The 13,937-nt window shown below is 45.8% G+C and overlaps 1 long non-coding RNA gene across 8 annotated transcripts in view; it reads right to left on the bottom strand.

Annotated features, from left to right (window-relative positions):
- The window catches only part of LOC143660648 (uncharacterized), a 45,859-nt gene that overhangs the window by 26,775 nt on the left and 5,147 nt on the right, over positions 1-13,937 (bottom strand). For 5 of the 8 annotated variants that reach the window (XR_013164159.1, XR_013164158.1, XR_013164162.1 and 2 more), the window contains exons 2-3: positions 13,214-13,340; positions 12,605-12,687 (exon numbers count right to left, since the gene is read on the bottom strand). This is a non-coding gene — a long non-coding RNA (uncharacterized LOC143660648). Of the gene's footprint in view, positions 1-11,094; positions 11,547-12,604; positions 12,688-13,213; positions 13,341-13,937 lie in introns of those variants that run through there. The other 3 variants (XR_013164161.1, XR_013164155.1, XR_013164156.1) reach the window with 3 other exon arrangements.

The following is a 13,937-nucleotide window of genomic DNA, read 5'->3' as shown; positions in this document are numbered from 1 at the left end:
GCAGCAACCAGCAGTCTATTTAGACAGAGCACCTTTCTACCTGATGGTTTTAAGTAATCAAACCTTTCTTACTCTGAAATTCAATCATAGCTTCCCTCTGAAACTCAATCAGCTTTCCTCCCCAGACTTACCATGAGAGCTGAGAGATGTGGTCAGTGTGGACAATGAGTTTGCTGGACTACACGTGGACTTTTGTTTCCGAGGATGGCATCATGCCGTGTGCAAAGAAATAGAAAAAGTGCTCCATAAATTACTGTGTTCAAGGTGTGTAACACCTCAGTGTAGATTTTATTGCTCCCAGTGTTTTGCCTCACCAGTGGTGAGGAACAGGGATGAGGTTTCTACGGCCAAGGCTCTAGGTTCTTTAAGCGCACGACTGATCTGATCAGTTCCTTCCTTTGTTTTCAGAGAAACACTAACAAGATCTTTCCAAGTTATGGAAACAGAAAAGCCCTCTTGAGCATACCTGCCAAGTAAGTGCATGCCATACCCAACCTCTACTGGGTAGATGCTGAAGTGTCTAGGCACAGCCTAAGAGGAGGGCAAAAAAGCAGCTGTTTCCCCAAGAAAGTATTAGCAGAGCACACCACAGCATCCGCTCTGTCCAGCTCCCTCTTATAAAATGCTCCCCCCAGAAGATTCCTAGACTCCAACATGGTACGATGGTACAGAACACAACAGTTTTGTGTTGCTAAAGCTGCCAGAATGCAATATATCAGAAATAGGTTGGCTTTTGCAATGAGGATATATTCGTTACAAATGTACAGTTCCAAGCCTGTGAAAATGTCCCAATTAAGGCATGAAAAGGAAGATACTTTTTCTGAAGAAAGGCTGCTAGCATCCAGAGCTCCTCTGTCAGCTAGTAAGGCACGTGGCTGGTGTCTGCTGGGCCTTCACTCCAGGGTTTCACTGCTTTCAGCTTCTGGTTCTAGTGGCCTCCTCTGAGCTTCTGTGGGTCTTCTCTTAGCATCTCTGGAGGTTTTCTCTCTCTAAGCTCTCTTGGCTTTTTCTGTTCCTTGTCCACTCATAAAGCACTCCAATAAAAGGATTTAGACCCACCTTGAATGGCGTGGGTCTGATCTCAAATTGAAATAACCTAACTAAAAGGTCCCATCCACAACAGGACTGCACCCACAGGAATGGATTCAAAGAACTTGGCCTTTTCTGGGGTACAGAACAGCTCCAAACCACCACACCACCAACAGACTGGCACAACTGGAGCTTCCCTTTGAACAATGTCAAGCAGCATTTCTCAAGGGGCATTGAATGCCAGTAACACACCCAAGAACTGTGACAACCAAAAAAATACCTCCCCTTATTTCCAAACACACCTAGTTGAAAACAATTTGGCTCATCCCAATGAATTAAGTAGGAAGAAGGGTTTGGTTTGGTTTGGCTTGGTTTTTTGGTTTTTTGGTTTTGTTTTTTGTATTTTTTGTTTTGTGTGTCTGTTTTTAACCTTTCTTCTTTTACCAAAAGAAAAGCTAGGTATGCAAGAAGGTCAGTTATTTCCACAGTAAAACATAGCACGTGAATGCTGTCCAAGGTCAGCTCTAATGACTCCTTCTCAGTTCTCTTTTCCTGATTTCTTCCCTCTTGCCTGCTTCCTGACATCTGGGGCCAGAACAGCCCGTGACCTAGTAAGGCTGTGAAAAATGGTTTAGGAATAATGACATCTTGGTCCTTCCTTTATCTGGGAAGAGGACGCTACTGACAGCATTCCTTTCCAGGTAGCAAATATACAGGACTTGTTAATTACCACCTTGAAAAATTCTACAAAGACTTTGTTGAAGATTCCTTGGCAAGGAACTGGGAGGCTATTCGATGAACAAAAGCTTTGCAAATGTAACTTTATATCGGTGATTTTTCCTCTCCCCTTTCCTTCTCCTTTTAGTGTGTTCCAAAATCTCTTGGCCCCCAAAACACAATCTAGCACTTAGCCAGAAGTTTGTCACTGGCTTAAAATGAGTTGTAGAGTTGACTGAGGTTGTAAGGATGAGACAGAGGTCTTAACAAAGCTAAATATATATATGCCATGAAGTCATTTACAAACATTATTCATTCAAACCTCCGGGCTTTTCTAAGGCAGGACTATTATTCCCAGGCTCAAGGAGATTAACTCACCTGAGGTTTCACGAATCCCTGGTTTCTGAAAGAGTACTATCTCTCTCCAGCAGAAGCCAGCCCCTCACACGAAGTCCTCTCACCTTCCAGAGACTTTGTTCATCTCTTATTCACTCAGTGCACCTTGCTGGGAAGTCGTGGACACACCGAGGGCCCTCTCCCAACCACCCCTCCTTCCCTGTTATGTGCAGTTGTTTCAATCCCTTTCCATTCCGCAGCCCAGGGGGAGACGAAAGGCCTGCCCAGAACGTCCACGGCATTTGGCTGAAGCTCTGCTGGGCCTGAGCCTGTGTCCCTCCACGACACCAGATGCCCACTCCCTCCACACATCTTCAGCCCTTTCCTCCACTGGATCCTCCTGCCAGTGTTCAGGGATGTTCTGTTAGCTCTTCTTATAAAAATAAATCATGAAAAATGTCCTAAAACTGATCACGGGGATGTCTGCACAACTATGGGATGATACTGTGAGCCAATAATTGTAGACTTCAGACGGTGTGTTTGGTGTGTGAATATATCTCAGTAACACTTCAAAATAAGATAATAAATCGTGAAAACACCTCCTTGCCTGCCCATTCCACGCAGTGAGCACCTTATCTCTCTACTCCTCTTCACAGCCGAACCTCTTGGAAGAGCCGTCTCCATGTGTCGTCTCCCGTTCACCATGGAACCTTCTGCCATTGGACTCCGTCCCATGTCGTGTTCATAGTGGTGGTCTCCCTGGCTCCCATCCCTCTTCCCTTTCCCTCGGGCATGTCCATCTATCTGACCCAGTTTAGGGTCTTTGGAAGCACCTGTCTCTACTCCAGATTCTGGACTGGTCTAGGTTCACAAGCCTTAGCCACTCATCCTACTGCAATCCCTAGCTACCATTTTAGGGTGATGGTTGGAGCCAATAAGAGACAAGGAAAGGGCGGGCCACGATGGCTCAGCAGGCAAGGATGCTTGCCTGCCATGCCAGAGCACCCGGGTTCGATTCCCGGTGCCTGCCCATGTTAAAAAAAAAAAGAGACAAGGAAAGCTCACTGCGTGCTTCTGGGAAAGGCGCTTTCTCACTTCTCCGGGCTACTGAAGTGACCATCTCTCTCTCTCTCTTCCTCAGACCTGAGGAGCCCCAGGAGTTTTCAGAGTCATTTTGGGTGGATGGACCAAGGGAAGGTTGAAGCTGATAGTTAAGAGCCAAGTGAAGAACCACCTCTGGATATTGCCAAAAGGTAGAAGCAACCCAAGTGTCCACTGAGAGGTGAATGGATAAATGAGATGTGGTCTATACACACATGGAATGTTATTTGGCCATAAAAAGGGAAAAAGTTGTGATGTGTGCTACAATATGGATGAATCTTGAACACATCATGTTGAGTAAAATAAACCAGGCACAAAAGGACAAATACTGTATGCTCTCATTTATATCAAATGAGCAGAATATGCAAAGTCATAAAGTCAGAAACTAAAATACAAGGTTTCCAGGGGCCAGACTGAAGCAGCTGTGTACCCTAGAAAAGGCCACAGTCTCTTAATCCATTCCTGTGGGTGCAGACCTAGGGCGAGTAGGACCTTTTGATTGGGTTATATCAGTTGAGATGTGACCCTCACCTTATTCAGAATGGTCTTAATCCCCTTATTGGAATACTTTATAAAAGGATAAAACACCTCCAAAAGCTACGACATGAAATTGAGAAAAGCTCACAGAAAAAGCCCCAGAGAAGCTGTTAGGAAACCTCCAAAGCCAGGAGCTGGAAGCAATGAAACCAGGGGAAAAGGACCAGCAGAGGTTAGGGTTAGGCCATGTGCTTCCCGTGTGACAGAGGTGCCCCAGTGGCCTATCTCCAGAGAAGATATCAGCCTGTGGGTTCCTTAATTTGGACATTTCCACAGCTTTAGAACTGTAAATTTGTAAGCTAATAAATCCCCATTGTAAAAGCCATTCTGATATCTGGACTATTGCATTCTGGTGGCTTTAGCAAACTGAAACGGGGAATTAATGGTAAATTGGTTTGGAGTTTCTGTTTGGGGTGACGAAAGTTGTGACCAGGGATGATGGTGATGGAGGCACAACTTCGTGAATGTAACCAAGGCCACTGACTTGTGTATTTGAAAAGGGGTACTTTTAAGGTACCACATATACACGCAACTATTGAACTGTACAACACAAAGTGTAGCCTGATGTAAACAGTGAGGTAAAGCTAATAGTGTAAGCATAGTAACACTGAAAAGCAAGCACAGCGCTTTCCAATAGAAGGGCCTGCCTGACCAGGCACCACAAAGGAGACACGTGTCTCCCGGTGAGAAGTGTGCAAAGCAAGGGACTGCAGGAATCTTCCCAAAACCAGTCCCTGCTTGTGCACTTAGAATAAACTGACCTCCTCACCAGGAGACATGTGTCTCCTTTGTGGCACTGGGTCAGGCAGGCCCTTCTATTGGAAAAAGGCTTACTTACAGTATCACTATTGCTTAATCGGTTGCAACAAAATACAACACTAATGCAAAATGTGAATCGGGAAAATTGTGTGAGAGGGGGATATGTGGGAAGTCTGTGCTTTTTGCATGATTTTCTTCGTAAATAAATGAATAAATAGAAAAGACGAGACTGGCTCTTAGAATGCGAGGACGTGGTCTTTAGGAGGCTCACTGCAGAAAAGAATTGCATCTGCCTGTTACTCTTTCTGACCCCATTACCCCAGCACCGCGGGACGGCCTGGGAAAAATGACCCTGTGAGAATGCGGATATACGTAAGGTGAGAGGGGCTGTGTTCCAAAGAACTGGAGCATTGAGAGCTCAGAGTCACGGAGAGGAGGAATCATTAGAGGTGAAGATGGCACTAGAGCCAGAGTGTCTGCCACCTCCATGCAGCTGGGGAAGCCCCAGCACAGCTCAGCTCAGCACCCAGGAGCTGCCCACAGCTGCCAGCCCCAAAGAAAGCAACGCACCACTGCACACACTGCCCGATTTTCTCCCTCAGTAGGCGGGGCCTCTGCATTCAGTAAGAGCTCCTGGGAGTCTTGAGTATTCATGAATGGGAGAAGAGTGGGTTGCGAAGAAAGATGAAAATTGGGCATAATTTGATCTGAATTGGGACTACATCATCTATCTTTCACATGTTATAGATATTCTGTGGACATGAGCTGAAGGCAGTGACCAGTTTACCTTTAATACTTATGGAAATTATAAATTATATTGTTTTGCTTTCCTAGGACTTAAAAAAATTTTTTTTCATAAACAAAGAGTATACTGGGCCTTTGTATGCTTAATCATGTTTACATCATGTTTAATGTAGAATAATAATAATGATAATAAAATGGCTGAGAACCACTGGTCTGGAAAGCAGAACCTCATGTTAGGCTGTGTCAGAATATTCCATTCCTTTGGCCCTAGAAAGGAGCTGGGGACACAGGTATATGGCAGGGAGCTGAAGTCATAGCAGCAGGTCCTCACCAGCTGTGGCCTGGAAGCATGGCAGCTGTCGGGGAACTAAGACACAACCTACCTTACCCACGCACACACGCTGTTAGGTTACAGAGGTTTCTGCAACTTTGAACAGCCTCTGCAAATACTGCAACTCACTTCAGACTCTCTCTGGAGTCAGGTCAGACTCCACAGGCTTACCGTGGGCCTCTACAAGACTGTTCTTCGGGCACCCATGGCAAGGTTGGGGAACCAGGCCACCCACAGGCCTGCCCAAATCCCGGGATTCCCCCACCCCCTGGGTTTGATAAGTTGCTAGAAAGACTCACAGAACTGACTGAAAGCGCTGTACTTATGATTATTGTAAAAGGATACAACAAGAAGCCAGAAGAAACCATAGGGTAAGGTCTAGTCTCAAATGCAGGTGCCCGTGTCCTCTCCATGTAGGACCAGAACGAGTCAAGGGAGCACAGTGGGGTCCATTTTCAATTTCAGAAGCCAACGGCCCCAAGTCTATGGGGGGTGCCTCACCGCACAGCCATGACTGGCGGACTCGCTGCCCACGTGGCTGACATCAATGTGCGGCCCCCTCCGCTCCCGAAGCTGGCCTGTCCCGGTCAGAGCCCTACCCCCGAGTCACCGGGTTGGCCTTTCTGGCATGGCAGCCCCCACCTGAGGGCTGCAGGTACGGCTGGCCCCACCCCATCACCTCCTTAGCCCAAGAACTACCAGGTGTGGTCCTAGGCCTGCCAAGAGTAACAACAGACAGTCCCATCAAGGGAAATTTCCAGGTCATGGAGGGGACATAGAGGTACCTCTCCAGGAACTGGACAGAAAGACCAGCCAAGTTTTTCTTTTGCCACAACACACATGACACACACACAACACACACACGCACGTTGTGTGCACATATTATTTTTCCTACCTTAAGGAAAATGTTGGACAGTTGACTTGGGTGACTCTGTTATATAAATTATCTCCCCACCCCACCACAACTAAAGGCCAGGGGGAGGGCCGCACCAAAATGAAGGTATGATATGGCAAGAATCTTGAAAAATGGTTTTAAAATAGGAGTTCCCCTTAAAACGAATTTGTGAGGGGCAAGAGGAAACCTGCAGTCAGGCAAAATTCAGGGCCAAGGTGGGAAGTGGGGACCAGGCGCTCTGGCAGCAGAGATGGGAAGGACAACTTTTTCCAAAAGAGATGCTTTTGGAAAACAGAGAGTCCATACGTTCAGAATCAGAGAAGAGAAGCAATGGCTCAACAGGGTTTCCAAAGGGGCTTGTCTGAATACAGGGTGGGAGCCAGAGCCCCAGAGCAGAGTGTCCGGCAGGCTTTATGGAGAAGGCCCCCTTGGACCACAAGGATTCCCGGGGTGGGGAAGGGGGGTGGCGAGGACCAGGAAAGAGCCGGTGGGGGCTGCACACCTGCAGCCTCAGCAGGGCCAGTGAGAAGCCATTTCTCAGAAGCTGAATGACAACCCAAGATGGATGCTCCATTTGGGATTGATGTTGGCTGAAGGCCACACATAGAGGCGGGCAGGGGGCCGAAGAGGCATGAGTCCAAGAAGCATCTGCCTATGAGAGATTGTTCAGAACTTAAAAGCTGAATGCCAGCTGGGGCAGAGTCCACAGGAAGAGAGGTTTTGCAGTCCTGAATCCCAGGTCAGCCCTCCAAGCAAGGTGCTTTCTCATCAATCAATGCAGATGTTTAAAGGATTAGAAGAGATGGCTTTTGTGAAAGGCCCTGATATGCTCAGTAAGAGCTCCCTTTCTTCCCTTCATGATTTCCACCTGTGTGCCACAGAATCTATTCCTTCTGATATTTATTACCCTACTGGGGTAATAGGAGAGACCCAAAGGTACAGGAGGAGAAAAGAAAATGTTTCAGAAACATTTCAAAGAAGATATAATATAGGTGGGAGCAGATATTTTCTAGAACTAAAATGGACAAAAAGGATTTTTAGGAAGTTTTAAGATGGGTGTGGAATGATTCCCTTTTGTTGTCCCTCAAGGTAATTTCCTGTAAAGCTCTGTGTCTGTTTGGGGGATCTGGAGGATTAATTAGTGCTTCTTTGGAGGGGTACCACACAGGAACTGACCTCCAGGTAATAGTAAGAAGACCAGGTTCATTCAAGACACACTAAAAAATGAATAGTGGACCCCAGGCTTATGAATTAAGACTGGGGTGGGACAAAGACTATCTTGAGCTGTTTCTGTTTAGTCTCACTCAAGTCCTGGTACAGCAAGCTTTCTTTTCTAAAAACCCCCCTCCCCACCCCTGGATGTCTAAGATTCTCCCTGTTTGGGGCAGCAGGATTTGCAAATCTATACTCGGTCTTTGCAATTCCACGGTGCTTTCACAGATGGGGCCAGGGTATCCCCACATATCCTCATGCTGTAATACATTTTAATTGTTGGTGTGTGCTGGTTGGGTTCCATCTTCAGATCGTGTTCAGTTTGCCAAGGCTACTGGAGCAAATACCATACAATGTGTTGGCTTAATAACAGTAACTTCTCGTCGCATGGTTTTGGAAGCTATAAGTCCGACAGCCTCATGGTACTGGCAGGTTATGCTTCCTTCTTGAGTCTGTAGCTCTAGTGTATCTTGCCACAGTCCTGGGGACTCCTTGACTTGTGTGTCTGCCTCTGCCACGTGGGCACCTCTTGCTCTGGCTCCTCCTACTTCTGGCTTCCATTTCTCCTGCTCAGTCACCCTTGTCTCTGCCCAGGTTTCCTCTCCTTCTAAGGACCCCGTCAAATAGATTAAGACCCACCCTGATTGCAGTGGTCTCATCTCAATAAGGTTCTCCGAGGTTTCTATTCACAATTGAGTCCATATCTTAACTAGTAACACCACCTCCAGAGGTCCTGTTTACCCGAAAGGTCCACATCCACAGTAACACAGATTAAGACTTGAACATCTTTGTGGGGGACACAATTCAACCCCCAACATGTAGGGATATGGTTTTTAACCCACTTCTCTGTTTTTTTGCTACAACTCTTGCCAATAGTAGAGAGGAGCCCAGCACTCTCACAGCCTCAAGCATTTAAAGTTCAGGAACTCTGTGGGTCTCCAAGTCTGGATCTGGTTCACAGGCCATCTCCTGGCTTCACCATCCCAGCTAAGGATAGAGAACAACAAAATCCTAAACCCCAAAGTCTGAAGCTGGGGATACTGACTCAGTGTTGCCTCCAAAGTCATAAATACCCTTTAATTTGCCCATTTATTCATTTCATAAACATGCATTGGATATCCCTTATGTGCCATTTAGAGAATACAAGGACCCAGTCCTTGCCCTCGAATTCCTTTCAGACCAATAAAAAACAAACCTTAGAGGCAGATGTGCTGGGATGGAAATGTCGGTAGAATCGTAAGGAAGGTGAACCTACCCCGGACTCAGAGGTGGGGACCCAATTGGGATCTCGATGGGTGAAGCTGTAGGAATTATCCATTTATTAATGATTCAACAAGTATTTACTGAGAACACCCACAGTGTGGCAACTCTGATCTGGGGCCTGAGGATTTAGTCATAAGTAAGGCAGCTAAGTTCACTGCTCTCATGGAGTAAAGGGAGGGCAGGGAGCAGGGTGGGGGGAGTTGTGTAGAGGAGATAATTATACACGAGTTAGCTAACGAACAAGTCATTCATTCCTTTATTCCACCGCATTTACTGAGTGTCTAATATGTGTCAGGCAGTGTGTTGGGCGCTGGGGTTATAAAGACAAATGAGACAGTCCTTCTCCCTAAAGGCGTTAGATCAAAAGGAGAGCAGCGTGTGCCAGCCAGAAGGAGACACTGTATGCAGGCACTGCGTAAAAGACGGTGCTGTGTTTGGGAAAACGAAATTGTTTGGTGGAGCTGGAGCTTAGGGTGTGGGTGGTGGAAGGGGATTCCCACTTTTAGCTATGAAACTCATCCACTGGGAAATCTGGGACAAACAGTTCTTCCTGGGAACTTCATATAAACCCTCTCAAAGTATTTACTGATGGTGACATCTAGGAACAAAGAGCGGGTACTAAACATGTATAAAATCGCATCATGCAGACTGTGTAGGGCGTGGGTGAAACAGTGTGCCCGGCGTGGCTCTCTGTGCTTCAGATAGACCAGGAATTTGGCCGACACTCCAAATTCAATTCTGCCACTTTCTTTCCTCCCTGAACCCCACCCTTTCCTCCCTCTCTCCCTCTCTTCCTTGTTTCCTTTCCTTTCCCTTCCTTCCTTACTCCCTCCCTCCTTCCCTTCTTTTTCTTTTTGCTTTTCTCTCTTTTTCCTTCCTACCAGGACCCCTCCAGAAAGTATCAAAATAAACCTCCAACTAAGAACTGTCTTCTGAGCCTTCTTAACCAAAAGGGGGAACAGAGAAATGAGACAAAATAAAGTCTCAGTGGCTGAGAGATTTCAGAATTGAAAGGTTATCCTGGAGGTTACTGTTATGCATTATACAGATATTCCTTTTTAGTTTGTGGTGTGTTGGAGTGGCTGGAGGGAAGTACTGAAACAATCGAAATGTGTTCCAGTAACCTTGATTCTTGAAGATAGACTGTATAACTATATAGCTTTTACAATGTGACTGTGTGATTCTGAAAACCTTCTGTGTGATATTCCTTTTCTCCAGGATATGGGCAGAGGAGCAAACAAATAAGGATAAAAAAAAATAGTGGGGGCAGGGGATAAAGGGTAAAAAATTGGGGAGATCGAAATAATAATGGTCAATGAGAAGGATGGGTAAGGGGTATGGTATGTATGATTTTTTTTTCTTCTTTCTTTTTCTGGAGTGATGCAAATGTTCTAAAAATGATCATGGTGATGAACACATGACTAGGTGATGATATTGTGAGCCACTGATTATACACCATGTATGGACTGTATGTGTATGTGAAGATTTCTCAATAAAAATATTTTAAAAAAAAGATCCGCCTTCTGAACTGTGGTAAAGACCTAATTGGTTAATGTTTGCAAAATATCAGGACATTCCTGAATAAAAGGCCCTATATAAGTTCAAAGTATTTATAATTATTATGATTATTACTATAATTTATGAAACAGCCATAAATCTCCACACAGGAGGCTGAGGTCAATGTTTTTAAAGAGAGGAAGCAGGAGGCAGTATATAAGGCACGGGGGCTGCCTGCTTTCGAGCACCAGGGCAGACTGAAGACAGGTGAGTATAAAATATTGTGGTGGAATTTATACTCAGGCTTATTTAGGAGCAAAAATCAATGTTTGATAATCAGCTGATAATGATTATGTCTCCGCTGCTGAGTAAAGAGGAAAAGTTGGAGTCAGATTCAACTTAATGACCTTGCAAGAAAAATCCAAGTTGTAAAAGACTGTCGATGGTAGAATGCTTTTTTCTCTGTTCACTATAATACCTATAAAAAATAGCATTTCTCTTAATGCAAGCGTATATAGTTCCTTTCGTATTTGTGAGAATGCATGAAACAAAGCATGGGAGAACAGAAATATGTGTGCATTTAACAGCTGTAATAAGTCAGGCTGGATGTCTCTTCTGTTAGTTCAAACTCAAAAGACTGAAGTTGTTACTTTAATTCATACCCCTTAAGAGATGGTTTTGTAACATCATCTTATTTTCCCTGGAAGCAATGAAAGAAAGAACTAAGGCCAAGAGGACCTACCAACTTAAGTTTGGCTAACAGCCTAAGAAGATGAACAAGCTTCAAGAATTTATGGAAGAAACAGGCCAAGGGCTCTTCATTTAGCTCATCATTCAGAAGGGGGCATTCCTGGGGAGCCCCAGTCCCTAAGAGGAGCTGCCCGGCCTTCTCAGCTCTGGGAAACCTAAATGGACAAAGTGAAGGAAGGGCAGCAGCTGCCCAGCAGTTGCCCAAGAAGAGAGGGCCACACACTGTTAACAGTCTCTCCTGGCCAGGAAAGAATCTGCCGGTGAGAAGTGAAGCCATCACACCTTCCGAACTTTACGGCATTGGCTGGAGCTGCTCATAATCCATATGGAATCAGTACCTATTTTTCACAGAAAATGCAATCCTGCAAAAAATGACTGTTTAAAATACGCTAATATATTGCTGTCTTACCTTTTACTCTACAAAGTTAGATTTGCCTCAAGAAAGCCTTGACCTAATGTCAGAGGCACAGGGTATTTATTTACATCTGTGATGGTCGTTGCTATTATTTGACTTGAAGCACACTGCTTTCTGCTGGGCCCCGGTGTGCATGTGGGGGGTGGGGGAACAGAGGTGTGTGACCAAGAGGGGATTCCACAGAAAGGCCTGGTGCCCATAGGGAGCCAACAGACGGAGAGACATTAGTAGTCAGACAAGGGCACAGGGACAAGTTGCTTGGAGCTAATCCAGATGCATCGAGTAGTTCTCGAGTCCTCCATGACTGAATGTGGGGGGCCACAATCCACAGGGCTGCCTTCACCTCCCAGCACTCCGTGGGACCTGACAACATGTGGATGGCTGTGTTCTGAGGTGATGGCAAAAGATCTGAAGAACATTTGTGGCAAGGGATGGAAGTTCTGCACTGAGAGAACTACAAAGACCAAACACCTTTATTTCCACCTTTCCCAGAAAAATATGGTTAACTGAGCTTGAAGAAATGGGCTGTTGTGCATGACAAATATAAATGGTTTTAGAAGATGAAGTGTCCAGTGGAGGGAGGGTAGGTAGAGGAAGGGGGCCTGGTAGAGGCCTTCAGACTCTCGAAGCGGCCCCTGAGGCGTGCTCAGGTTGCCATGTCCAGGGAGCCCTGCAGGCCTGTGCCCTGGCTGGTCGAAACCCCAGGCTCTCAGTTCCTCTTTTGCTCTTAGGAAGGGCCAAGAGAAACGCCACAATATGCAAGATATCAGGCTTGAAATCAAGACCACTGTGCTGTGTCTACCTGATATATCATTCGTAATAAATCACATATTATGTTTACTTGTTATTATCATTAGAGCAGTTGAAGGTTTACAGAAAAACCATACAGAGTGTGCTTCAAATCTTCACAATGTTTTCAAGTGACAGGAGCATGAACAGATTAGTCACCAGTAACCGATGGACATTCCTTTAACACATCCAAGCGATGTCTCAAAATCCCCCCTAAAGTAGAGCGTACCTGTAAGGTTGGAGTCATGGAGTCTGGGTTGCTTCAACATGCTATGTATAGGTCCCGTGTCACTTCTCGCTTTCCTGATAAAACTGAAAAAATTAATTTGAAGCCCTGATTTCAGAGGCAGCCAAAAATAGTTCTGTGTTCCTAATAGTTATGAGTTCAGTGTTGGAAAAGGAGGTAGCTCCCAGACTGCAATAAAAGCTAAGTTCTGCCACTCAGGTTTTCAAGAGAAGTATCCTGTTTCCTGGCAAAGCGGCAAAAAGAATGAAGTGCTTTCAATGCTTTCTCCTGAAGGGTCCCTTCCATAAAGCCAGTGAGAAGCCTCTGTAAATAACAAATTTCATGAGACTGAACTTTTCCTGAACCAAAGCAGTTCTTTCTCTATTCTTTTCTCCTTTAATTGACTGAATGGACTGTGCTATTGTCTTCTCTTAATCAGTGTTGGGGACTCAGTGGGTGCTGAATGCATGAGTCCTACTGGGTAGCTGAACAATGAAATTGCAAGGTCCTTTACCCTTCTGATGTTGGCACTGACAGTGGCATTTTCTGCTCAACTAAGGGCAATCAGACAGACTATCTCAATGTGGTAGGGATGAAAACAAAAGCTATTACCTCGTCCGAGGAGCGTGCACCATCTTAATTCAAGAAGAACCAATGCAAATTACTTCTTAAATTCCTTTCCTGCTTCTTGAGGTACTCTCTGCCTGGATGTTTGGGTGCAACCACCCATATGAATAACCTTAAAACAAGAGATGAGAAAAGTATTTTAAAAGTACCAAGGGCCATATTTATACGCACATTCCTACAACAGTGGTAGTAATAATTCAAAATGGCAGCCAGGTTCAGCCGGCCAAGGGAGAAGGTGAGAAACACTGTGCAGGGGGACAGGTTGGTGGGGAGGGTGAGGCTTTGGGGGCAGGGACCCAACTGCTCCAGCATTCCTTGGGGTCTTTCTGGGAGGTCATTGCATATTCATAGCTAGTGAGGGGTCTGGGGCTGTCTGCACACTCAGAAGGTGATTAGAGCAGTGGCTGGCATAAGAAAGAGATATGAATGCTGGGTGGTGGCCAGCTGGCGGTCCTCATGTTTGCCAGACACCTGAGCAAGTTCAAACCCTGGCACCCCTGCCCACTGCCTGTCTTCCCGGGCACTCAGCTTTGTTGCAGGAGTAGCCTATGTCCGTGTCCTCTCTGGACTCTCACTCAGGTTTGTTCCAACACAGGATTTCACAGAGGGAGACAGGGAACATGGCAGCTTGAGGTGTCCAAGGGAGCCTGAGATTCCAGGAGGAAGTGGGCTGGGCAGGGAGAGCAGTGGGGAAAATGGCCACCAACTC

This window comes from Tamandua tetradactyla, chromosome 17 (assembly GCF_023851605.1).
Source record: "Tamandua tetradactyla isolate mTamTet1 chromosome 17, mTamTet1.pri, whole genome shotgun sequence".
Classification (NCBI taxonomy): Eukaryota; Metazoa; Chordata; class Mammalia; order Pilosa; family Myrmecophagidae; genus Tamandua; species Tamandua tetradactyla.
The sequence above is the reverse complement of the archived record's forward strand: the minus strand, read 5'-3'. Positions and strand labels throughout refer to the sequence as shown.